This window comes from Triturus cristatus, chromosome 9 (genome assembly GCF_964204655.1).
Source record: "Triturus cristatus chromosome 9, aTriCri1.1, whole genome shotgun sequence".
Classification (NCBI taxonomy): Eukaryota; Metazoa; Chordata; class Amphibia; order Caudata; family Salamandridae; genus Triturus; species Triturus cristatus.
The window spans coordinates 996,697,021-996,722,473 of record NC_140592.1 but is presented as its reverse complement, the minus strand read 5'-3'; the positions used below and the strand labels follow the sequence as shown (position 1 = coordinate 996,722,473).

Here is a 25,453-nt window from a genome sequence, read left to right as displayed (position 1 = left end):
GACGGGTTCCGAATCGGATTTTGAAGACCCGAATCTGATGCAGAGCCTTTCCGAAGGTCATCGTAATAGACCCCTATGTGTGGATGTATATAGTGGAACTGGAGTGTCCTTGGATTTGGTGCACTGGGGCTGGCATCAGCCAAAATAAACATCAGCCAGAAACATCTGCAGAGCTGTTCACAAGAGGACTGAGTCACAACCCCCAAGCAGAGGACTTATCAGCACCATTGGCTCCGGTGGAGGTAGCTGAGACGTTGTTCACTAGTCTAACTGCAACTTGGTGATGCCAAAAATAAAAAAAACAGTTCTGCATGTTATGTGTGGGGTCAGTAATCCATGAAGGCAGGTTGCTGGATGAGGGGCTGTCTGCAAGCAGTCAAGGGACAAGAAAACGCAAAATGGAATACATGGAGAGTCTGAATCATTCCTGCCCACCCCAAATGTTTGAGCTGCCTCCTTATGGAAAGGAGACTATGAAAGCTCACAACTGAAGAAAGAGACTTCACTTTGGATATATTGGTGTACCATTGATTCAAGAAAAAGACTCATCCATCTTTAAAGTATGCAGCATGACTTCAGCCATGGCCTCAACAAAATCATACGGGCATCTGTGAGAGCCTTTATTGTCATAAAACAAAACTGTCTTAATACTGATAGCAGTCCCCCACTACTCACAGACTAGCAGTTGTATGTTCAGATAGGATGCCTTTACAGGATTGTCAGATTTTTTTTTAGGGCCTTGGTCTGCAAACTCAAATTATCTAATGCCGTCTACTGGTAATAGCCATGTTAGATGCCTCGCTATTGATACATGAAGCAGGCTTAGTTAAGAATCTATATGTAAGCATTGCAGCATGAGCGCAGAGCCCTGAAAAAGTCTGAGGACTGGAGAATAATGAATTCCCCTTCCCATTTTGACAGACTTGTCCCTTTACCGCGAAACGTGTGGCAGTGTTGACGATAATGGCCTTTTGTCAGCATGGCAATAAAGCACACCAGGGATACAGCATATGCCTCATTATATACACATATTTGGTGGACCAGCATGCATGCCACGCTTGCACAGTGGTGATATATTGTGACCAGACTATCTATGGACAAAATGTTGAGAAGTAAGCTTGTATTGATTTTCTATACCCAACTCCACATATACTTACCTTGGTGATATATATATATCTTCAAAGTACACAGATGTAGAGTTGAGAATAGTAAATCTATACCTCCCCCTGTGCATTTACCTCATCGATATTCTGTTCCTTGATATTCTGATTACGATATTGCGACCCCGTAATATTCAGGCGTTGACACCCCTACCACAATAGTTAGGGGCCGAACACATAATTCTGTCTTGGAAGCAGCGAGTTTTAGGGGCTTGATGGGCAGCCATGTTTGACATAGTAGTTTTTAAACTGGATTATATTCTGTGCCTTGAGCATCTCGTGACACAGAGGTGCATTATCCGTACATTAGTATGGTGAATCCATGGTTTTTCTGCAAGCTCTAAAAGTAGCGCCTAGGGCATGTTAAAACATACTTACAAAAACATCAACCACTCCAATGCTCCCATGGGTGCCTGCAGGAACTGGAAAAGACCAGTATGTTTAGTTGTAAAATTATAGCAATCACTCCAGGGTAATGCCCGAGAGTTGATGATGGGATAAGATTCTGATAGATACTGTGGCACCAGCAAATAAACTTATCAACTAGTTGATGCATTTTTCCATTAAATCGGTCCTCAGATTTAGAAGGTGGGCACAGTCCATGCTCTGGAGAGAGCACACAGTTTACAATACATTCCAATATTGGTGGGCATGTCACTAAACACGAAGCTCCCAACATCAAGAAAACAGCCCACCGGGGGACCCTTTTACTGGGATGTGGACATCCTTGAGCCAAGAAAGATTCACCAAGAAGCAGACTATAAGAAAGGAGTGTTCAAAGTTGTTCCATGGGGGCGAAATCAATTGCAGATTTTCAGAATGACTACTGACAATGAAAATGAAATTAATTTGTTTGTAGACCTATGTTGGACATGCCTGGCATTGACCCCTTGTGTTAGGAATGATTTTTGAGCATAAGTCCGCTCCACATAATGCCCAGACATACTGAGGTACAAAGGATTCTCAAGAGTTGGTAACTTCTTCTCAATGCATGGACTACTTGATATGGGAAGAAATTCCCAAGATGAGAACACTTCATGTCCAAGTCTAGAAGCGACCCCTTCAAAGATATGATGTTCACAAAGGGTCCTAAGATATGGGCGTGTTTTCCCAAAGCATGGACCACGAAAGCGAGAAAAGGAAGAAAAAAGCTAGAAAAAGCAAGGTTTTCTAATTGCAGATGTCATTGTAGACCAAGTGCTTATGACAGAGGTTTATTAATCGAATTATTTATTACAAAGTTTCCTATAGGGCTGCTTGTCGCCTTTTGATTATTTCAGAGCATGGCAGTGGCAAGAGTTTGAAATTTGCTGGTGGGGAAGTTAATGACCAATAAGTGCATGGTCGGTCACAGCACACTATTCTCCAGCCTCTTTCTTCAATTATGTGAACTTGAGTAATAGGCAAAGGGCCCTGGAATAATGGAGGAAATTAGGAGAAAATTAGATGCAGATTTGACTGAATTATGCAACAAGAAAGGCAAATTAGTTCTCATAGTACAGAACATTATGTTTCAGTATTTTGTCACAGCAACACACATTTATGCTATCTGGGCAAACGTTTCACCTCATTAGCACCAATTTAACACCTAAATACAGAACTCAGTAACTGAAAAGCGACCACATGTAGTGCTTTAAAAAGCTTTTCATCCGTTTCAGCTATGGTCAAAATTATTTTTGCTAAAATCTGCAAACTATACAGCAGAAGCTGGATTATGTGGCAAGTATGGTAAATCCCTAATTATGTGGAAATGCTGCAGCCACAAAAAGGCATGATTCCAGCCACTAAGGTTATAACATAGCAAGTACATTTACAAAGTGCATGATCACACCTAGGAACATCTACACACTGAACAGCAAATATTTATTGTTATCCAACTCAATGGGTTTCGTTTTAATCGACTGGCTAAGCGTACCCACTAGGATACAAACGTGACTTTGAGGCCAAACACTGATCCTTGGAGAGGCTACATTAGTCTACTGAGCCTCCAGAGCCTGATAGGTGCATTCATTGTACGTCACACCCTGAAGCTTTGGATAACCAATCATCTTTTCCATTTTTCAGGTACTTTTTCATTCATTTTTCAGGTATTTTTCAGGTATTTTGAGGTGCGTCATTGAAGAGTACAGGGTTCTGTTTCTTGCATAGTGGCATACCTCTCAACTCTCCGAGTGTCAATGACGTGTGGGGGCCTTAAGGCCACCCTCCCTCCAGCCTCCCTTCTTCACCTGGCACAGCGACCTCGCTGCTGTGTCCTGCAGTCTGCCACTGCAGACACCCAGGTGTGACACTAAACACAGCACTCTCACCTGGCGGCCTACTGACAGCTTTACAGCCACAGACAAAAGCAGCACACAGAGGCCTTGCATCAAAGCACTGCTGCTTGAAAAACATGAACTCTCTACATGTTATATTCGTTCAGCGCGTCAAATGAGCACAGGAAATAAGTAACCCAGCAACACCTACAAAAGCATTTATCAAAGCCCGTTCATTATGTTTTGAAGCTACAGGTTCAAATAAGCTCAGAATTTTTTTTTTAAATGCCATTTCATGGTCAGAAAAAAAACGTGAATCTACTACTAAAGTAAGTGTTGGAAGGATGCGAATATATCCTGAAATACCATTGCAAAGTTGCTGCAAAGCATTTTGGGGTAGGGGTTTTTGGAAGTATCCTGGCTGGCCCTTTGAGCCAGTATGCTATGTGGACAGCGGAGGACTTAGAATTTGATCCTTCAATCCCCTGGGAGCCGATGCGGAGCTTTCAGGGCTGGGGGTGGTGGCAAGTTCACCACGCACAGAAGGGTTATTTATTAGCAAACCGAGGAACCGGGGAGGGCACGGAGCCGACTCTGAAAGGAGGGGGTCGGATAGGCATTTCTGCAGGGGTGGGGGGTGAGGGGCACGGATCCGCCTCCCTGCAGGGGTGTGAGGGGAGGGGGCACGGAGCAGCCTCTGCAGGGGTGGGGGGGGGGGGCACGGAGCCGACTCTGAAAGGAGGGGGTCGGGGAGGCATTTCTGCAGGGGTGGGGGGCACGGAGCCGCCTCCCTGCAGGGGTGTGAGGGGAGGGGGCACGGAGCAGCCTCTGCAGGGGTGGGGGGGGGGCACGGAGCAGCCTCTGAAAGGAGGGGGTTGGAGTGGCCTTTCTGTAGGGGTGGGGGGTTGCAGTTTGGGCACGGAGCCGCCTCCCTGCAGGGGTGTGAGGGGAGGGGGCACGGAGCAGCCTCTGCAGGGGTGGTTATGAAACATCAATAGCTGAATTATGAAAGACATACAGGGAGGAGCACATGCTAATACAATCAAGGCACAGCGCCGGAAACCATGTAACCGGCTAACTGAGTTTTGGAACACAAATGAAACAGGACAGACAAGAGGGATCTGGGATTGGGAACCACCGTAGGACTTACCAGTGTTATGGTATCATGAACACAAATGGACTCGGAGAGAAAGCAGATATGAGAAACATTAGCGAGTCATGCAAACTCAGCACTGAGCCACCGCTGCCTGACTACACCCACCCCCTCCAAAAGCATCTCTTTTCAGCGGAAAAACATTGCATTTCGAGTCAGATCTCTGGTGCGCGGGGGGCCTATGTTTCCATGTTTCCCTCACAACATTTTCCAAACATCCTTCTGTAGCCAGGGGCGTAGCTACCATCGGTGCAGCAGGTGCAGTGGCACCAGGGCCTAGAGCCAGGAGGGCCCCATTGAACCTTTATAATTGCTGCATTTTATTTAACCCCAACAGCAGCCAAAGGGGGCATTATCCATACTTGCACCAAGACCCATGGCTTCTTCGCTAGCTGCGGCCTGTAGCCTTGCCTGGAGTTGAGGGCCGGAAGCCTCTGCACAGAGCCCTCACCAACAGCCCGGCATTCACCCCCGGAGGAGGCCCATCTAAAAGCAGTGTTGAAAGATTTTACGATAAAGTGAGCATCATAGGGAATGAGTCACACTGCCTCCATTCCATCCGAAGAGGGGTTGGTTGAGTTACTTTCACAAGAATTAATTCTTTACCGCAGCATTTCTGATATAATGGCAAAGCAGTCCTAGGCTTTAGAGGCCTCCTGCAGCAGAACAAATGAAGTTTTCCAATTCTGCAAGATGTGCAGCATTACCAGGGGACAGCAGGCCTGCTGGCTCAGGGTCTCAGGCATCTCCTCCAGGAATCCGTGATTGACCTGGTGGCCACAAGGTCAGATCACGAAGGCTCGCTCAGCCTTTCTTCCTTCCGAGGTTGATATAATGAGCACCATTGAATTGGGTGACAATAAACACCTGTTATTCAGCGCCAAGATGCCCCAAGGGATGATTTTGCACTTTACAAATACATGTGCTGAATTTACATATCCTGTTATAGAAATATACCCATGCTAGAAGGAAAAGGATGTTTTTTTAACCTTTGTCGCATTTGATTGCATAGTTCATGAAAAATTATGGCAGATTTTAGAAGGACAGGGGGTAGACATTTTATTGATTTCTTTTTTTAAGGCAACTTTATTCAGGGGCAAGGTCTAGGGTACGTTTTGGTCAGGATGGGAATTGTTCAAAATTTTTTAGTGTGAATAAAGGTGTTAGGCAAGGTTGCGTTCTCGCTCCTTTTTTATTTACATTGTATATAAATGACCTAGAGTATTGGCTGATTAAGGAGTGCAGCGATTTACCATTAATAGCTAACCGCCCTATTCCTGCACTCTTATATGCAGACAATGCGATCCTTATGGCCACCAAGCCTCTTGGCCTTCAAAGGTTAGTTACTTCTTTTACTAATTTTATGTCTAGAAGGCTTCTGTTCAGCAAATCAGTGATGGCGTTATCCAATTTTAGTCGCAAATTGGGTAAACGATCTCCAGGGGAATTACTCCACATTTATAAAGCGAAATGTGTTGCGATTGCCACTTACATATAGGGCATCGCTAATGTAAAATTACTACAGACGGTAGAAAACACATTCCTCAAATTTCTTTTATCAGTTCCTGACAGCGCACCTAATTTTAACTGCCATGCTGAACTTGGTCGGCCCTATCTGGAGGATGTGATTAAGACCCAGCCAGTTCTTCTTTGGCATAGGGTGTGTACCACAGAGGAGACTGCTTTTAATCGTCAAATTTTAAAAGATAGTCTGGGGCTGAAGGGTGTAAGACATATTAGATGGCTGGAATATGTTAAAAAAAATGTAGGTTGTCTGGGACGTCAAGAATACTATAAGGACCCACATACCATGTGTAATTTGACTAGAAACGATCTTTAGGTTAGTTGTACGAGCTACTTGAGCAAAATGAGATCTTTGTCTGAAATAAAGAAACCAATGGTCCAGTTACATCATCTTACCCTGGTCTTTGAAAACATACAACCATATGTTTTACTAGTCTCCAGCGACTAAGAGAGATTTCTGTTAACGCGCTTTAGATTGAACATTATCTATAGAGCGCTAAGTTTCCCTGAACGTAAGGATTGGTCCAGAATCTTATGTAAATGCCCGTGTGACAATGTTTCTTCACAATCCTCCCTACATATCCTGTTTTTTTGTAAATTTTATCTCATTCCCAGAAAAAGATGGATTATGCCAGTGTTAAAACGACAGGGACTGAGACATTGTCGTCCGGCATTTTTGGCATTACAATATCTTGATAATGAATTTACCATTGCCTCTATTACTGCTTTTAAAAAAAGTGTATTTATACAACGTAAATCAACTGTGATATAACATTATGTATATTTGTCTAAAAAGGAAAAAACGCCTAGGGATTGTTTTAATGTGATTTTATGAATTGTGCTTTTATGGTTTACTTTGTACAGTAACCGAATAAAGTTATTTTGAATTGAAATACATGTGCTATGTTATTATATTTCTCTACATGGCAGGGGCGCAACACACCCCTGGAGCACAAGGGAGCCCCTTTTCAGCCCAAGTCCGAGGAATATCTGTGAGACATGGGAGTATCAGAGGCCTCTTACCACATTCTGTGAAGGGAGAGAACTTTTGTGTTATGCCACCGCTACTTTGGCAAATGATTTATTTTCAAATAGGAAAACTGTGCTCTACTACCTCAGTGCTGCTTTTATGGCAGGTTCAATTCGCAATCTCATCCGGTCCAACTTGAAAACAGTTCTCTATATCTTAAGTGTGCCAGAGAATTTCCTTTTTAAGTTCTGCTTGGTTATTATTGAGAGGCCAGTCTATTGAGCTATTAGTGAGAACCCAGCCTGTTGAGCTATTAGTGAGAAACCAGTCTGCTGAGCTATTAGTGAGAATTCAGTCTGTTGAGCTATTAGTGAGAAACCAGTCTGCTGAGCTATTAGTGAGAAACCAGCCTGTGGAGCTATTAGTGAGAAACCACCCTGTGGAGCTATTAGTGAGAAACCAGTCTGTTGAGCTATTAGTTAGAATTCAGTCTGTTGAGCTTTTAGTCAGAAACCAGTCTGTTGAGCTATTAGTGATAAACCAGCCTGTGGAGATATTAGTGAGAAACCAGCCTGTGGAGCTATTAGTGAGAAACCACCCTGTGGAGCTATTAGTGAGAAACCAGTCTGTTGAGCTATTAGTTAGAATTCAGTCTGTTGAGCTTTTAGTCAGAAACCAGTCTGTTGAGCTATTAGTGATAAACCAGCCTGTGGAGATATTAGTGATAAACCAGCCCGTGGAGCTATTAGTGTTAAACCAGCCTGTTGAGCTATTAGTGAGAACCCAGTCTGTTGAGCTATTAGTGAGAAACCAGTCTGTTGAGCTATTAGTGAGAAACCAGTCTGTTGAGCTATTAGTGAGAACCCAGCCTGTTGAGCTATTAGTGAGAAACCAGCCTGTTGAGCTATAAGTGAGAACCCAGCCTGTTGAGCTATAAGTGAGAACCCATCCTGTTGAGCTATTAGTGAGGACCCAGCCTGTTGAGCTATTAGTGATAACCCAGTCTCTTGAGCTATTAGTGAGAAACCAGTCTGTTGAGCTATTAGTGATAACCCAGTCTGTTGAGCTATTAGTGAGAACCCAGTCTCTTGAGCTATTAGTGAGACACCAGCCTGTTGAGCTATTAGTGAGAACCCAGTCTCTTGAGCTATTAGTGAGAAACCCGTCTGTTAAGCTATATTTCACAATTTAGACCTCAAAGGTGAGCAGTTCCACTTAGGGACCACCTTTGGTAGCCAGGCCAAGAAAGAAGGCAATCCTCAGAGAAAATCTGGGAGGTGGTTTGCTTAGCAGCAGAACTGAGCAACAATTCACTTCAGAAATAAAGGATCACATCAGATTTATGAGCAAAGATGTACGCATGTAAGGAGACAACAATAAAAGCTAAAGATCCGCATTACGAGTGGTCTAGTGCAGGTGCAGTGACTGCTGTCAAATCTCCAAAATTCACCAGTGAAAAAAGCCATATAAATATAGAGATAAATGCAATCTGGTCCAGAAAGAACCAAAATCGGAATGCTATACCACATTATTACGTAGAAAAGAAATGTCAAATTGGATTTATTTATTGCACTTAATAAATAACAATCCACGGGCTATCGATGTTTATAAGGTGCGATAAATATCACAAAGATAGGGCCACTCATAGTGAGGGCGGAACAAGCATGCTCGTGGGATTTAAAATGGCAAGTGAAAAATGGACATAATACGAATTAGGCAAACTTTGTTCAGTGTTCAACTGAGAGGCAAGTGAGAAGCCTCCTAACTCCACTCCCACAACCCGCCAGCCCACCCACCTAGAAACAGCAGAGGAAGTGGGAGTAAGTCTCCAGCAGTAAAGAGATGTACCCCTGACTCGCAGTGTGACTTTCCCTTCGAATCAGTCTCCAGCTAGTTGAAGCTGCAGAGGCAGTGCTGATCCCGGACATGGATGGCTTTACGTCCTGGTGACAAAAACTTGCAGGTAGTTACAGGTCTGGCTGGAAGATGTTGAACCTCTGGTTTGAAGAAGACGAAGGGTTGAGGGGGAGGGAGTCAAAGCAGCAACATTGATATGAGTTGAGCCACCCCTTGGTCTGAGCTTCTGGGTGTAGGAGGGAGCTGATGTGTCTTGGGCAATAATCCTCTGGCCAGGAGAGGGAGCATTCTTGGAACAATATCTTAGAGCCGGCTCCTCAGATTGGTCCCCACATTGGTGTGGTCACGGTTTGATGATCTAAATGTGTAAGGACAAACCATACCAAAACAACATTATTTTGTAGAGCTTCAGGACCAGCTGTCTTGAAGCCAATCCCATTTTTGAAAAAGTTTATGGTCAGCACTCGTCTGGTTACGAGACCTTCACAGCTTGACTTGCCACAGCGCCTTCCAGTCGGAATCTCAATGAGCCGGTCTTTTCAAGAGAAGCAGGTTCCTATAAAGAACTCAACAACATTTAGAAACATAAGGCCAAAGATGGAAGGTGCACTCATTGTGTCTGGACACATTAAATCAAATAGTCCAAACGGTATAAGATTTCTCTTCTTTTTATTCTTGAGATTCTTTTCATTACGATCATTCAGACACGAGCAATGTACAGCCAACGCGTTTCGTTCCGTACAGGAACTTCATCAAGGCTCTTTCAAAAAGAGTAGAATATAGATAAGGTACTCCTAGGGCAGTATGTGCTCCTTTATGGCTCGTTGCATCACAGACAGAATTAATAGACCATAGGAAAGTTATTTCATTCCTTGCGTATTATCATGCCATGTGTAAATTGATACAAATTGGACCCTCATACGATCCAAATGATGAGACGCATTCAGAGTGGTAAAATTCCTATAGGATGTTCAGTATAAGCCTTGTATCCGGCGTTCGATCCAAGCAGGGTAGCTGTCGAGTATCAGCTGGCCAGGCGTGAAGACTCCCTATTTAAAGTCTTCATCTTTAGAAACTGTTACCTATTAAAGGCTTAGTCCTTGGCACAGAGCTTCAGAGCTGTGTTAGGAAGTGCTTCCATGGCAGGCAGTAGAAAGTCTTCATGCAGCAGGTGGGGAGGGGGCTTGTTATGTTCCAAGCAAGTTCTTATGTCCTATTGGACCAAGCAAAGGGTTTCAAATGGAACCTAACATCCCACTGGTTTCTGACCATACAATTCACATCCTCTTTACTTCAGATTACTTCAGAGTGAAGCATTTTCAGTACAAACCATCAACACTATCTCATGAGGATGTGCTTAGCAGAGGAGACGCTGGGTTCACGCAATGGTCCTCTGGCTAAAAACAACCAAGTGTGATCCGGTAATCATGGGTAATCGGGGAGACAAAAATGTTTCTGCAGAAGCATTCTTTATTCAGGAGCAGCGATGAGTAAGACTGCTGCATAAAGGGCATAGTTGACAGCAATAAATGCCATTGGGATTTAGATCGCAAACATATGTGTACATTCTAATAAGGAATGTATAACAAAAAATGCAAAGATTGAAAGGTTTCACATAAATTCACAGGACTGTGTGGTAAATGAAGATGCAGAGTAGCCGGTAGTAAGGTGATAACAAGATCAGGTTTATTCACAAGATATGAGTCTCAGGTTTGTCACTTATCCCATCCTCGTCACCATTCTGGTAAATAAAGATGCAGAGTAGCCGGTAGTAAGGTGATAACAAGATCAGGTTTATTCACAAGATATGAGTCTCAGGTTTGTCACTTATCCCATCCTCGTCACCATTCTGGTAAATAAAGATGCAGAGTAGCCGGTAGTAAGGTGATAACAAGATCAGGTTTATTCACAAGATATGAGTCTCAGGTTTGTCACTTATCCCATCCTCGTCACCATTCTGGTAAATAAAGATGCAGAGTAGCCGGTAGTAAGGTGATAACAAGATCAGGTTTATTCACAAGATATGAGTCTCAGGTTTGTCACTTATCCCATCCTCGTCACCATTCTGGTAAATAAAGATGCAGAGTAGCCAGTAGTAAGGTGATAACAAGATCAGGTTTATTCACAAGATAGGAGTCTCAGGTTACAGGCACTGTAGGTATGACGGAAGCCCCACCGGAAGCAGCATCTTTGCTGCTCAGCCCACACACTTCCACTTTCATTTTCTCAACTAGGCACACATCAGCATTCTAATTACATCACAGTCACTCTGGCTGAGCAGCAAGGGACAAAACACTAAGCGGAGAATGCATGGCATAGATGAAGATACGGCAAACACAAAGAGATGATGGACGGAGCCCTGAAACTTTTCACTCACCCCCAGTCACAGATCTGGGTTGAATCCATCATCATTCTTTAGCTCACTTCACCACCCCAGTTCAGACACAGCTATAGGCAAATCAGTCTTGACCATCACCTCCTTGTGTTTGCTTTGTTCGCACTACGTTGGCAGGGTATGCCCAGACGTGTGTCCCTTGCTCACTTTGCTACTGGATTCAAGCTAGCCTGGCTGATAAGGGGTGTTACCCCGAAACCGGTCCTAGGATGCTTGTTTCCGGTCCAGGGAAGACTTGGCTTGGCAGATCGGACTGGATGAGGCACAGGGTCAAGACTGATTTGCCTATAGCTGTGTCTGAACTGGGGTGGCGAAGTGAGCTAAAGAACGATGATGGATTCAACCCAGATCTGTGACTGGGGGTGAGAGTTTGAAAAGTTTCAGCACTCCGTCGATCATCTCCTTGTGTTTGCATAGATGTAAATACCACACACAGTGATATAATATGCAAGGATATGAGATACCACATGTGACCTTCTCTGTTCAGTAGCAAGTGTCCCAGGCCATATCTCCTCCCCTTTTCTAGCCACCCTGCATGGTCGCTTGAAGCCTGAGGCACAGATGTCATCTGGGAAGACTTAATATGTGTGAAGTGGAACTTGCTCGCTGGGTTGAAGTGTGAAGTAGGTGCCAAAGGCCTTCAGTTAAAATAATCATCTCAACAGACCACTGTAATTATGCGTCAAAAGTGGTAACATTAAAACAGATCATATCTGATTATAGCAAGGAGTGTGTCAGGCCAAGTTCCAATTAGAAACCTTTTTTATGTGAAGTGCATTTACAAGAGATCGTGTTAACGTGTCTTCGAGGGAAGCGTTGGATCTGCAGGACAAGGGTCAGAGCTCCAGGCAGCAGGGAGCTCACTGAAAGGGACCTCCTATGTGAGATGTACCCATTCCGCTTCACACGTTTCATAACAAACCCCTCTGCACCAGGGTGGGCTGCACTGCTGATTCTCAGGGAGGGAGATATTCACATTTTGACAGGGATCAATAGCAGCCTAGTGCCCCGCCCTCATCAAAACATCTGCACAGCGGTGGAAGCTACACTGAGGGGGCTCGAGCGCACCATGTTCACATCACAACTCATGGCTTGTGGCCTGCTTGTCTCTGTCCAATTAAAGCAAGGGGTACTTGCAAACGAGAATGAAGAGCTCAAACTTGCCCAAACCGGCGTTTTCCCTCGACTGTACCAACGCGACTTTTGGCTGTTCATAGACATAGTTTGGACTTCTGAACAGTGATGGGATTGTGTATTTATACCCGACCCTCGTGTGTCTCAGTTAGAAGCACAATGGTGCCCTACACACTGGTCCAGTGTGTACAGCAGGCCTGTCATCTGCCCATCATGTGCTAAACTTTCAGGTTTTCTTTATACTCCACGTGTAAAACCCGCTTCCATTGTGAAAAAACATGAGACTGAAGCTACAGCCAGAGTTGGACAAGTCGCAATATAGGTTTTTAAAAGTGCACTGGTGAACAGCAGCATTTATTTGGTTCTACAATAATGCATGCTCGCAGAACTAACCTAACCTGATCATCCCCAAGAGTGTTGCAAACATTACTTCATATACAGGGACCACTGCCTGCCCTTAAAAATGAAACGAAAACATTTTTTTTTTTAAATGCATCCCGTTTTCCTTTAAGGAAAACGGGCTGCATTTAAAAAAAAAATAGCTCCTTTATTAAAAAGCAGTCCCAAACATTGTGGTCTGCTGAGCCTAGCAGGCCACCATCCCTGGGAGGGCTGGCATTCACAATGGGCTCGCAAAGAGGCTCATTAATATTAATGAGCCTCGCAATTTGCGACCCCATTGGGAATCGCAAAACAGTGTAAACACACTGTTGTAAATTTCATTTAGCGCCTCACAATTTGTGACTCGCAATGTGTTGCAAATTGCGAGGCACTATATGAAAGGGTCGTACATATGGCCCTTAGTCTTATTCATTGTGCTGGCTGAGTCTGTTTCAAAAAGTTTGAGAGGCTGGCTTGGGCTCACTGGGGACCTCCAAGAGGCCGGGTCTTTGGCATCGCAGAGGGGGGGGTTACTTTTTTAAAGAGACGGGCAAGACCATGTGTTATAAAGTCACATGGCACACACATTATAATAGGGATCCACCCCACAAAAAGAAGAAAGGCCGGATAGAAGGCTCTAGTACTCTCCAGGGTCCAGGCTTCACTTGCCAGGGATTGCAGTATGCTGTACAAAAACACTGGCACTTATGACAAGCGTTGGAAGATGGAACGTGCTCTGACGTCAAGATCACAGTTGCTTCACAGCACAAGGTACCATGCCCAAATCATGAAACCCAGGTGTCAGGTCTTTTGAAGTGGTTGCCAGCATGCTTTGTGGGAAGAGAGGCTGCTCCTTCAAAACAAACTCCTTTGAATCACAGGAGTTTTCATATCGGACTTGGTGGGTCAGAAGGCTTCTCACGAGGGAGTCTCTCTCTGCTGCAAAAAGTGTGTGGGCATCACCAACAGGGACATCTAAGACTGGGCAATACTGGGGCTTGACAATCCCACCTATCTGGAGTCAAGATTTCCCTGTTAAAAGCTTGATTGAGGATTGCTTCTGTAGTTAATGTGTCAGTCCTCTGAAGTCAGCCTTTGCACCATTCAATCAATCAATCAAGGGTTTGTAAAGTGCGACTACACACCCCCAACGGTCTCAAGGCGCTAGAGGGGGCCGCTCCGTTGAGTGCTGCAATTATCCGAAGAGCCAGGTCTTGAGGTCCTTCATGAACTGGGGCAGTGTGGGGGTTTGCCGGAGGGGGAGGTTGTTCCAGGCCTGGGCTGCGGGGTAAGAGAAGGACTTTCCTCCATTTGCACTCGCTGCTCGAGTTATAAGACTGCCCTGTTGTTACACCCGGGGTTCTTGGAAACCCTGTCAGAATACAACTGTAGCTGTGCTGCTGTGTTCCTCCAGGAGGGAGTGCTGAGGAACCTTTGGCAGAACCACCCATAAGCTCTGTTGCGGAGACGGCAGAATAAAGTCATGACACTTGGAGCTATTGTCTTTAAGTTGTGTAGTTAGAGCACTAGAAGAGCTGGTAAGGCCAATAGGGCTGGCTTTTACTGCCAGCCTTTTGGCTGTGTCAATGCTTGTTTTGTTTTGTTATGGCATTTGTAAAACTTTTTGTTGCCAGAGTTGCCAGACCCTCACCAATTAAAAAAAAGACACCTTGGCTACAAGTAAAAGTAAAGTTTGTCCTCAAAAACTCACCTTGCCATGGTAACATATGGTACTCAAGGGAACTACATTGTTCGACAATGGCTGAAGTGAGCTGACCCACGCTATTTGATTTAGTGGGCATAAGAACAAGGTGAATGACACAACAACAGACCAATGAATAAAGAGGGTTGGCATAAAGTAGGTTATGTACATAATTGTAGTTAAATCAATAGGTCTTCGCTAACGCCAGCCTTATAAATAAAGTAATCCAGAACCCTGATCCTTTGTAAGGCAACTTAAGTGACAAATTCAGATAAATACTGAAATATCGCGAAAGGTCTTGATGCGCTCTCTGCAAGAACAAACTGGCAGAGGCTGCCGCCGGGTTGGCCCCGTGAGTCTTGCACCTCTCTCAGTTTCTGGAAGATCCTGCTCTGGGCTCTTACACTGACATCTCCTCAAAGGTGCTCATCCGCATGCGAAAGCCAGGCACATCTGTAGGTGTGGAGCTATCTAAATTCAGTGCCACAACCCACCCCAACTGCACAAAAATGCCCTCCCTAAAGTCTGTGAAAAGAGAAGCAACTCGCTGAAACACACTATGTGGATTCAATGGGGACATCTTGCACTTCAACCCCCCAGGGAAGCATTTAGCATTCTGCAGCCGTTCCCTCAGATTACGGTTTCTTCACCACGGTCTCGGCTGTGCAACCCATTTCAGACATCACCTATAGGCAGCTTCTGCTGCCGTTAACTAAGCTCCAAGACCACCTAAGTCAGGAGGTACCTTTTCTGACTGGGTTAAGTTCTACCCACAGGATGACCTGCTCCTCAAGCACTAAGTCTGCCCAGCGGATCTGCGTCTTGCTAAAAAGATTCATAAGGACACTGAACATTTTTCTCCTCCTGTGGACTTTAACAGATATCTCACCCCATTGAAAACGCTTGATACAAGGTCCTCCATAGCAGCACTAAAAAATGGTTAACAAAAATGTGTTCAGATTTTTACCTTTGACATCTTAGTAATACCGTCTTACTAATGTTTTGCTATTTGTTATGAACCTTTTCCTGGACTGTCCGCCTTTCATCTATTCATTGTATAACTCTCTGGTCCTTCTGTCCTTTTTCCTCAGCACCTCGGATGAGCTTACAATTTGAGCTCGTCAAAATCTCTAAAGGGAGAGTTAAGTGTACCTAAAGGAGTTTGACCCGCCTGTCAGTGAATAGCTGGGGTTTGGAGCTTTGTGAGTGTTACATTTTAAGTATGATAAGCAGCTGCATCTAAACTGTATCCCACCTCTACTCTGTCAGTGACGTTCCCCCATCTCCCCTTTGCCCTTCGCCCCATGTCTACTCGAGAATGAGCACTGTGACCAGGCGCGCAACACCCATTGGACTCGAAGGGCTTCAGCCCCCCCCCGTCGTGTGTGGCAGCCCGGGATGAGACAGCTTCCCGGGCAGACACACAGCCGCACCCGAGCACTTCACAGGTCTTTAAAAGACCATGTGCATGTTAATGAGGCCTCGCGGTTGTTTCACCCCTTCTACGAGCCCCTGCAGCTCCACTCTGCCTATTGCTTAAAGTTTCAGCCCCCCCCCGAAATTTTTTCTTAGCCCCCCCCCGAAATTTGGCTCTAGTTGCGCCTCTGACTGTGACCCCCCCTATGTCTAAAAGTCAGAAGGATGTAACTAGCATGAATCATGATAAAGACTGGCCACTAGGTGTCCCTGCTTCGCTTGTATCCACTGCTCACTCCACTTGGCCTGAGCTATACACTCACCATTCATGTTTGTGGTCTGCAAAGCTCATAGATGCCACACAGCAAAGACTCCGCTCAGGACAGAATGGTAAATAGATGGAAATCTAGAGGTTTCCAATTGCTTCTTGAAAGTAACCTCGGAACAAGTTTGGCGAAAATGCAGAGATAGGCAATTCCAAAGTTTGGGACCAATCTAACTGAAAGAGCGACTCCTTGTCTATTAGGCTTAAATCGGGAAATTACAGCAAGGTGTAGAGTGCTAGAACGAAGACTCTGGCCAGGTATATAGGAGCGGGCCAACTGTTTGATGTACCGAGACCTCTCGTGGTGAGAGCACGAAAGGTGAAACAGAGAGTCTTAGTGTCATCGTCGCCCTGGGCACTAATGTATGAGGTAAATCTCTTGGCCAAAAGGAAACTTAAGTATGGATGCCTTGAAGGACTTTTTAAGTTCAGGCATGGAGAAGGTGTTCAATGTGATGATGCGTTAAATTGTGTTGGTGAAGCAAAGGTATTTTTGAAGTTAATTACAGGAGTATAAAGGCTTCAAAGACTATAATATTCTATGGAAAACTAGCTCTAAGTTAGAGAACATTCTATCTGAGGTCGGGCGCGAGAGCACAAAATCTTGACGCCATTTTGAAAACCAGAAACAACAAAAATACGCCCAACGCGCCACACCGTGCTTGGCAACCGGTCCTCCACCCAGAATTTGACTGAAAGTCGATAAGGAATCTTACCTGCATCGCCATCCTGGAATTCGTCTCCAGCATTCCTCTACTAGGTAAACCTGAAAGATGAAGAAGGAAAAGATGCACAAAGATTCTAGTATAAACTTTATTGGTTGCTCGCAATTCAAGTACATGCACAAACAATAAGTCCGGTTAACCTCAGCAGAAAGTCTGGGATAAAGACTGTTTTTTTTTTTTAATTAAGCCAGTTTTTCAGCTGAACCTAGAACTGTAAAACGAATTCCCTGAGAATCCATCCAAGTGAAACCCTCAAGTTCAGAAAGGGGTTGATAAGGCAATAAATAAATAAATAAGCACACCTCGAGTTGAGAGTGTCTAGAGGTGTTGGCAATTTATGTTGTGTGTATAATCCTAGCAGTAACCTGAAAGCCAAGCAGAATAATCCATCACAGACTACAGTGAAAATAGCAAGTAAAGAGTGTGAACCAGTGTGAAGTAACACAGAGAAATATGTCCAGTCTCTTGTCTACTCTCCAATCTCTCCCACCCACCCCCCCTTTCCTTTGGTGCTACCCAGTGGTGGGTTCCCTCGATCTGGAAGACATAGTGGGGAGTAGGCGACTAAACCTCGTGCATTGCTCCCGCTGGACTAGTTGAATACAGGTTATTCAATCTGAAGAATTAGTAATTGATAACTTGTTTCTGAGGAACCTGACACTTAGATTTACTCCTCTTGGCGAATGGAAGCCAATGTAAGATTTTTAGACGTGAGGAAATGGAGAGGCATCTGGGATCGTGGAGTAAGTGGTGGCCTAAAGCATTCTGAATAACGTGTACGCATCAGAGGAGAGTTTGGATAACGGCTAAATACAGAACATAACCACAGTCTAGATGAGAGATAATGATCACCTGGATGACAGTTTTCTAGGTAGCTGGAGGTAGGAGAGGAAAGATTTTCTTCAGGCATAGAAGGCCTAATAGCAGGCCACAAGCGTGAATGCATTGCAATGTAGTGTTCTTTAAAGAGGTGAGTCTTCAACTCTTACCTAAATTGTTCACAGAGTTGGAGCAGTGCTGATGGATACAGGGTTATTGTTGCAAAGCCTGGGTGCAGAGATAGAAAAAGCCTGCAGTCTTGATTTTTGTTTTCTACACTTGTTCAATCTGATGATCTCCTGGCTGCGGGTCTGACAGATCAGCCAGAGGTGGTGAACTTGTGTAGGAGGTAAGTGAGTGCTGGTTGTGATTGCTTTGTAAATAATGTGGCTGGTTTAGGAGATGGTGCAGGCCGGCAAGGAGAGCCAATGGAGATTCAGTAGGTTGAGATGATGTGATCATATTTCTTTAGGCCCTGGCTGAGACGTGCTGTAGTATGTTGGATGCCTATGGGAGTGCCAGTGCGGAGTCTGGGAGGCCGTGGATTAAGGCATTTTTACCATTCAGATACAAGAGTACGAGGGCTTGAACAACAGTTCTAAAGTTGCTTTCTGGAGGAAATTGTTTGGCTTTCTTTAGAATTGAGAACCAGGCAGTCTCTGTTTTTCTGGCAATGTGTTCCTTGAAGGTGAAGTCGGTGTCTAGGAGGAACCCAAGCGACTTGGCATTCAGTGAAATATGGGATTTGAAGCCATCAAGGTTCATGTCTTTGAGCAAGGTTTGTACTGTATCATGTTTATTAAGAGTCTATTAAGCAGGGTAAAGTGAGACAGTATCAAACACTTCTGTGAGATGCAGGATGATTAAGACAGCAGTACTGCCCTAATCTAATATTTGGTCCAGGTCCTTCATGACTACGAGAAGAGAGGACTCTGTACTGTGCACTTTAAAGTAATCTGACTCAGCGGGATCCAAAAGATCCTAAAGGTCTAGGTACTGTGATATTGGTCTGCTTCTGTGTTTCTGCAGGATTTTAGCCGGGAACGGGAGAAGGGAAATGGGGCAATAGTTTCCTAGTACCGAAGGACCTAAAGAAGGTTTCCTAAGAATGAAATTACCACCAGATGTTTCCAGTCCGGCAGAACTAAGGTAGTTTCAATAGAAAGATTAAGAAGCCATTTAGTAGCACATACCCGTATGGAGTCACTGCTCTTACTAGGATTGTTTAACACAAGAAAATGCAGTGCCATTTCGGTGCACACAGGAACAAGTACACACTCGTATACCAAGCAATTCAACAATTACATTTCAAAGGAAAAACATTTATACAATATTCAAAGTAGTGCTTAATTTGTCAAAGAATATGTGACAAGCCCAATTCTTTTCTCAAAAGCCAACCAGCACTGCTGCCGGAAATCAGGGTTTCCAAAGACCAAGATTGTCTCGTCTTCATTTATCTTTATGCCTCTTTAATTCACCAATATATAATCCCTCTTTATTGAACTGTCTTTTGTTACTTTTCAACAATTTCTACCTTTGTAACTGTGTTCCATGTTTCTTTTCAATCTTCTTTCTGCTGCTTTTATCTCTCTTGTTCTTTGTAGAAGTCTGATTTAAAGGTAACGCCCAACCCCCCAAAAAGAGAGTGCAAATGCAACCAATGGCTAAACTTAAGCACTGATTCAATGCAGTCTTTTGCAGGCAATATCTGCCTCCTTGGGCTATTAACCAAGCAGGTTCCTATTACATTCTTGTTCCAAACAGTCGGGCTCTCTAGGCTGCGTGCGCACAGCTGGGATTCAAAGCAAAAGCTAGAGATGCTGCACTTTGGGATTGGGGGACGAGGTTCGGAGGCCGGCCTCAACTCAACATGATGGGATTCTGGGACAATCACTTAATCATCCTATGCCTAAAAAAATGTACAACATAATCTGGTTCTTGTTAGACCTATAAGCCTTAGGGTGGTCTTCCCCCAAACGTTTTGCCTTACTCCTCCATGTATTTTTGATCTCATTTTTGTTAGCCTTAGGACTCTGACCACTTTACCACTGCTAACCAGTGCTAAAGTACATGTGCTCCCTGCTTATACTATGGTCACATTGGTTTATCCCCAATTGGCATATTTAATTTACTTATAAGTCCCAAGTAAATTGGTACTGCATGTACCCAGGGCCGGTAAATTAAATGATATTAGTGGGACTACAGCACTGATTGTCCCATCCACTTAAGTGACCCTTTCAAACATGTCTCAGGCCTGCCATTGCAGCATGTGTGTGCAGTTTTGCCCTGCCATTTTGAGCTGGCTAAACCATCCCTTTTAATACATATTAGTCACTTCTATGGTAGGGTCTGGTCAGCCCAGAGGACAGGGTGCTGTGAATTTAAACAGTAGGACATGCACTTTTAAGTTTTGCATGTCCTGAGAGTGAAAAACTCTTACATTTGTTTTTCACTACAGCAAGTCCTGCCACTCCCACAGGATAACATTGGAGTTACCTTATTACATTTAATAGGCTGTAACTTCGATATGGGAACAGGTATATGATGCATGTTTAGTGTCCTTTGAATTGTAATGAAAAATCCTCTTTTATGGAAAAGTCAGATTTTCTATTAAAATTTTAGAAATGCCACATTTATTAAATTTGCTTTTCTTGCCTTAGCTTATTCATGTTTGCAGCCCGTCTCGGGGTCACTTGACTTGGAGTAGTTGGCAGTGGGTATTTGTGTATGCCTCCTACACAGCCACACACAATAGAAAGCTTAGGTGTGCCTGGATGGGCCATCACTGGCAGGATGGAAGGGTGGAGGTAGGCACAGCACCACTGACACCTGAACAGGCTGTGTCCTGCCTTCACACAAAAGATTGCATTGCCCCAGTAGGTAGTCTTAAGCCAGGGCAGGGGAGAAAGGAAACCTGTGCACTTTAACGGGAAACCACTAGAAGTTTCTACCACTTCAAAGGAGGCACAAGGTATGAATACTGGACCTCAGACAACAGCTCTTCTCTGGACCTCTGGAACACTTTGCGAGGAAGAAGCACTGCGGTGCTCCTGAAAGGACTGCCCTCTGATGGACTGCTACCCTGAAGGACAGCCTACCGCTGTGCTGACATGCTGCCTGCTGCTCTCTTGCCTGGTTGCCTTGCCTGCCTGTAACCTGAACCCAGGAACACCAGAGTGACTCCAAGGGCTAGTCTCTTTTAACCAGCACCGATAATCTGCCAATAGGAGTTCTACTCTACTAAATTGTGCCACCCCAGTCCTGGACCCTTGGATGGGGGCCTGAAGGTGCTCAGCCAGCCCATCTGTGGATCCACCAGACCCAATTCATCACTTCTGTTGCGCGGCGCAACCCCGACCAGAACCGAGGCATTGCTTCTGCTGCCTGGACGCTCATGGCACCAGGACATCGCATCGCAGCTCCTTAGAACAATCACATCGACTTGACGATGCATCCTCGACACCGGATTTCGCAAGCCCTTGTTGGCGGGATCCTCGACGATGACAAAGGACCTCCCATCGCAGCCTCGCAGCTCCTCGGAACTGACGCAAACCCTCAGCTGAACAACGCCTCCTCTAATTTGGACTTCGCATCGCAAACACTCATCAACAGGATCCTTTACGATGATGCAGGACCTCACAACGCAGCCTCGCAGCCCCTCGGATCTGACTCATTGCCTCAGCTGCGCTATTCATCCTCGACGCAGGATGATCTTACAAAGCTCCGCAACCAGGATTTAAGGTACTCTTGTGCAGCCTGTGTTCCAGATTTAGTCACGCACCTTGGGCTCAGGTCACGCCACTGAGTGCCAGATAGCAGGTACTGACTTCGTATTCGCAACAGCCAAGCTGGGGGAAGCGGTTCTTCAGGAAGTAGAGTGTTTGTCGGCTTTAGTCAGGAAAGATCTAGAAGGAATGAAAATACCATGCTTAGTTTGGCACAATGCACTTCTAATTTCTTGTCAACTGTTTCTGCTCCACAAAGTCCCTGTTTAGCATGTTTGCATAAAGATTGGGGGCAGTTGTCGGAAAGACTGCTTGGTGAACGATTGTACAGAAAATGCCACTGTGGGGAGGAGGTCCCATGTTGTGTTTGGAATGGCTGAGCAGTTCCGTTCAAGCAATTCGAATTTAAATCCCTAATTGTCTCAAATCCAGCAGTGCTTGGAGATGGGCCAAGCTGCCTCCACAGCCTGGGTGGAAGACATGATACATATGTGTAGGAAGCTGGCTCTGTATATGATATTGCCAATAGGTGGTAATACCGTGCACAGGGTCCAGTGGTTCCCCAAAAGCGTGCAGGGCTCAGTGTAAAACCCAAAGTGCTCTATTAGTGGTAGTGTGGGCGAACAGCCTTAGGCCTAACACAGAGGAGTGTAAGACATCTATTGCACAACAGTGATTAATAATGGACATACGACTCAAGAAGGAGAGCCAGACCAATTTTATAAAATTATACTTTATTTGTACTTTATTTTAAGACCCAGGGCTTCGTAATCAGGTAAGTATGTTTTTAATTAAAAAATACTTTTCAGTTTGAAAAATCGTCACTTCAAAACTTTTTCACACTGTCCAATGTTATCCTATGAGGAAAACAATACTGCGGTTAAACAAGTAGGTATTGAACTTACAATCTTATACTTCGGGGCCAAAAGTCAGCACGGGCTAGGGGTCAGGTAGGCACGAAAACGGCACCACCAGCGGCTCTGGAGCGGCCGGGTGCAGAGGTCAAAATCAGAGTTTGACCCAATGCTTTCCAATGGGAACAAGGGGTGCCAGGAGCCACACTACTTGCAGGTAAGAAAATTGGTTGCAGGGGCCAAGCTTTGGGGTTAGCACAAGCACTGAGGGGGGGGGGGGGGGGCTACCACAAAGTAGCACCAACCATACACCACCAGTGACACAGGGGCAGTCGGGTGCAGGGTGCAAATAGGACGTCGGAGGCCAAATGCTTTTCAATGGGGATTCTTCTTTCGGCAAAGAGGCTGCAGGCATTGCACCGGAGGTTGCAGGAGGAAGACCAATAACAGCAGAGGTAAGTTGGGATGTAAGGGGTCGTAGGGACACCATCGGTTCAGCTCACCAAGGCCCAGGAGCTTTGGATGCAGGGGTGCTTTTCGACGTCTTCTTACTTGAGCCGGTCTGTGTCGTGGGGAGCTTCTGGGTTCACACTGCAAACGCCCACCCTAGACACTAGGTCGAGATCGCTGGGGAGACTTTACTGCACAGGTGAGCCACTTAGACTCGGGTCGTGGGTGTCAGGTGCAGAGTGGGCAGGGGATGCGGATCCGCCTGGATCAGGAGTCTTTGGAGTAGGTTTCTTCTGGACAGGTCCACTGTCCATGGGAGATTGGGAGATTGGAGTCTTTGTTGAATGTAACATTCCTCCCAGGTGTTTCAGAGGTCGCTGTTGCAGGGTCGTCACAGCTGGAGACAGGCCGGTAGGGCTGGGGCCAAGGCAGTTGTCATCTTCTGGCTTCTGCTTTACGGTTTCTTCTTTCTTCTTAGGTCATCGTAGATCTGGTTTCTAAGTCTGGGGAAGCCTCCTAAATACTAAACTTAGAGTGCGTTTTAGGGGAGTAGTAGGTAGGGCCAATGGACACTTTATCTGGGGTGACTCCACCCACTATTGTGCCACCCTCCTGTGGGAGGGGGCATAGACATACCCCAAAATTTGAGGGGTTTCCCCATATTCAAGATGGGGGGACTGGAAAGTGTGCTTAACTTCGCCTCCTCTACCAGTGGGGTGGGGTTGGCAAAGGTGAACACACCTCCCAGTCTTTCGGAGTTCTCCTGTCAGTTTTCCAGCCCACAGTGTGGGGGTAGACCGGGGGCTGCCATCTGCTGCTAGCAGCAGAGGCTGAGGGTCACATTCCAAAGTAAGCAGGCCATGGCAGGCTTCCCTTCGAACACTGACCCATCCTGGGGGAGGAAATTTAACACCTCTGCCCAGGATGTGCATTGTTTCTGGTCTCAGAGAGCAGAGTCTCTCCACCCAAGTGTCCAGAAACAGGACTATGTGTGGCAGGCTGCCTAAACCAGTCAGTGCCAACACCAGGGTTGGTAGGTTTTCAGGGGGCACCACTGAAGTGCCCTCTGAGTACGTTTTAATAAATCTCACACTGGCATCAGTGTGGATTTATTCCAAGGAACTGTTTGGTACCAAACACTCCTGGGTTCAGTGAAGCCATCATGGTGCTGCTGAGGAAATATGAATTTTTATGATCAATTGTGTCCCCTATCTTAGACCCCAACGGCTCCATGTACGTGCTACAAGTACATGTATGTTCCCTCCACTTCCAGCTATGAAGACACAAATACATATGCGTCCAACGTTAACATGTCCTCTTTCAGATCCACCATGAATGGGTCGAATATTCTGTTCCTAAGTATGCCTTGCCACCGTCTTTATATGGTGTACCTTTCACGTTTTTCAGCTCTGGCAAGTTAGGCCCTGAATTCTGCCATCGAGCCTTTTCCTGCCTTCTGCCTCTGAATGCTCCAGCCTGGACCTGCATCTGTATCCATGACCTTTGTCTTACTCCCTGCGCGGCTAACGGTGCCTGGCCCGGCCTGTTGCCTGCCAAGACTGTATTTAGCCTTCAAGTTATCTGCTCCGCTCCTCGAAAAATGCATTCCTGTCTAGTAGTTTAGGTAAACATCCTTCCAGCTACAGAGCAAAGGGCCCGGCCTTACTGTCTCCGTGCAAGTAATTCATAGCTCCTGTTACCCTGGTAGGCCCATGCCCCCTCGCATCTCATGTAGACACGTAGACGCTTATACACGCACTAGCAGTCAGTATAGGATAGCCTCTGCCTGAGAGACCTTTCCTTCCAGATAATACAGTTCCTTAAACACAAGATATTAGATACGATTTGGGATTAGGTTGTTCTGACATCCCAGACTTCTGTCTCCTCATGTAGGGCTAAATGTCAAGTCCCCTTCACCCTCCAGTTACACGTCAATCACACGTCATGCTACTGTGCGCGCATCTCTGCCATATATTTCTGCTGACCTTGCAGGATTCTCTTATGGATCCACCCACCTGTGACATCCTTATAATGACGTTTCTAGTACACGCCCTTATGCACGCCTATTGTAACGCCTTTTTTCATTACGTATGTGTATTCTTATCTCTCTTCTCAGCTGTTACGCCTTCTGCATCTGTCTTCACTGTAATGCATTGACTATATATATGACAACCTGTCAATAAAATATGCCTATCCCTTCCCGAACCTTCGTGGTGACGGAATCCGATTGCCTGGTTCGAACCAATTCCTTTGGAAGGAATAAAACCCCTTTTAAAACCTCAAATACCACGGATTCTGCCTCTTATTTTTACTGAGTTATTCTTATTGAACTTTACCGCATAAATTAAGTCTAGGTAATTTAAATTTACCACATAATTGGCGCCCGAACAGGGACTCCTCCCCCACCCCACGCGCCGGAGGTGCATTGCAGACCCGGTCCCCTGCCACAGTCGGACGGACAACTACGCGTACCTGCAGGATTTCCTGTACCTCCCTCAGGCCAACTGAGGTGACTGAGGCTGCGATCAACACCCAGACGAGGCGGTGAGGAGTGCGGAGGATCCCGACCAGAGCCTAGCTGAGAGAGCAAGATCCGAGGTATACAGAG

The 25,453-nt window shown here is 45.5% G+C and overlaps 1 long non-coding RNA gene across 1 annotated transcript in view; it reads right to left on the bottom strand.

Annotated features, from left to right (window-relative positions):
- Positions 1-25,453, bottom strand: part of LOC146799182 (uncharacterized) — a 174,335-nt gene that overhangs the window by 115,537 nt on the left and 33,345 nt on the right. Inside the window, exons 3-4 of the long non-coding RNA XR_014968860.1 lie at positions 21,598-21,721; positions 16,989-17,038 (exon numbers count right to left, since the gene is read on the bottom strand). This is a non-coding gene — a long non-coding RNA (uncharacterized LOC146799182). The remainder of the gene's footprint in view (positions 1-16,988; positions 17,039-21,597; positions 21,722-25,453) is intronic.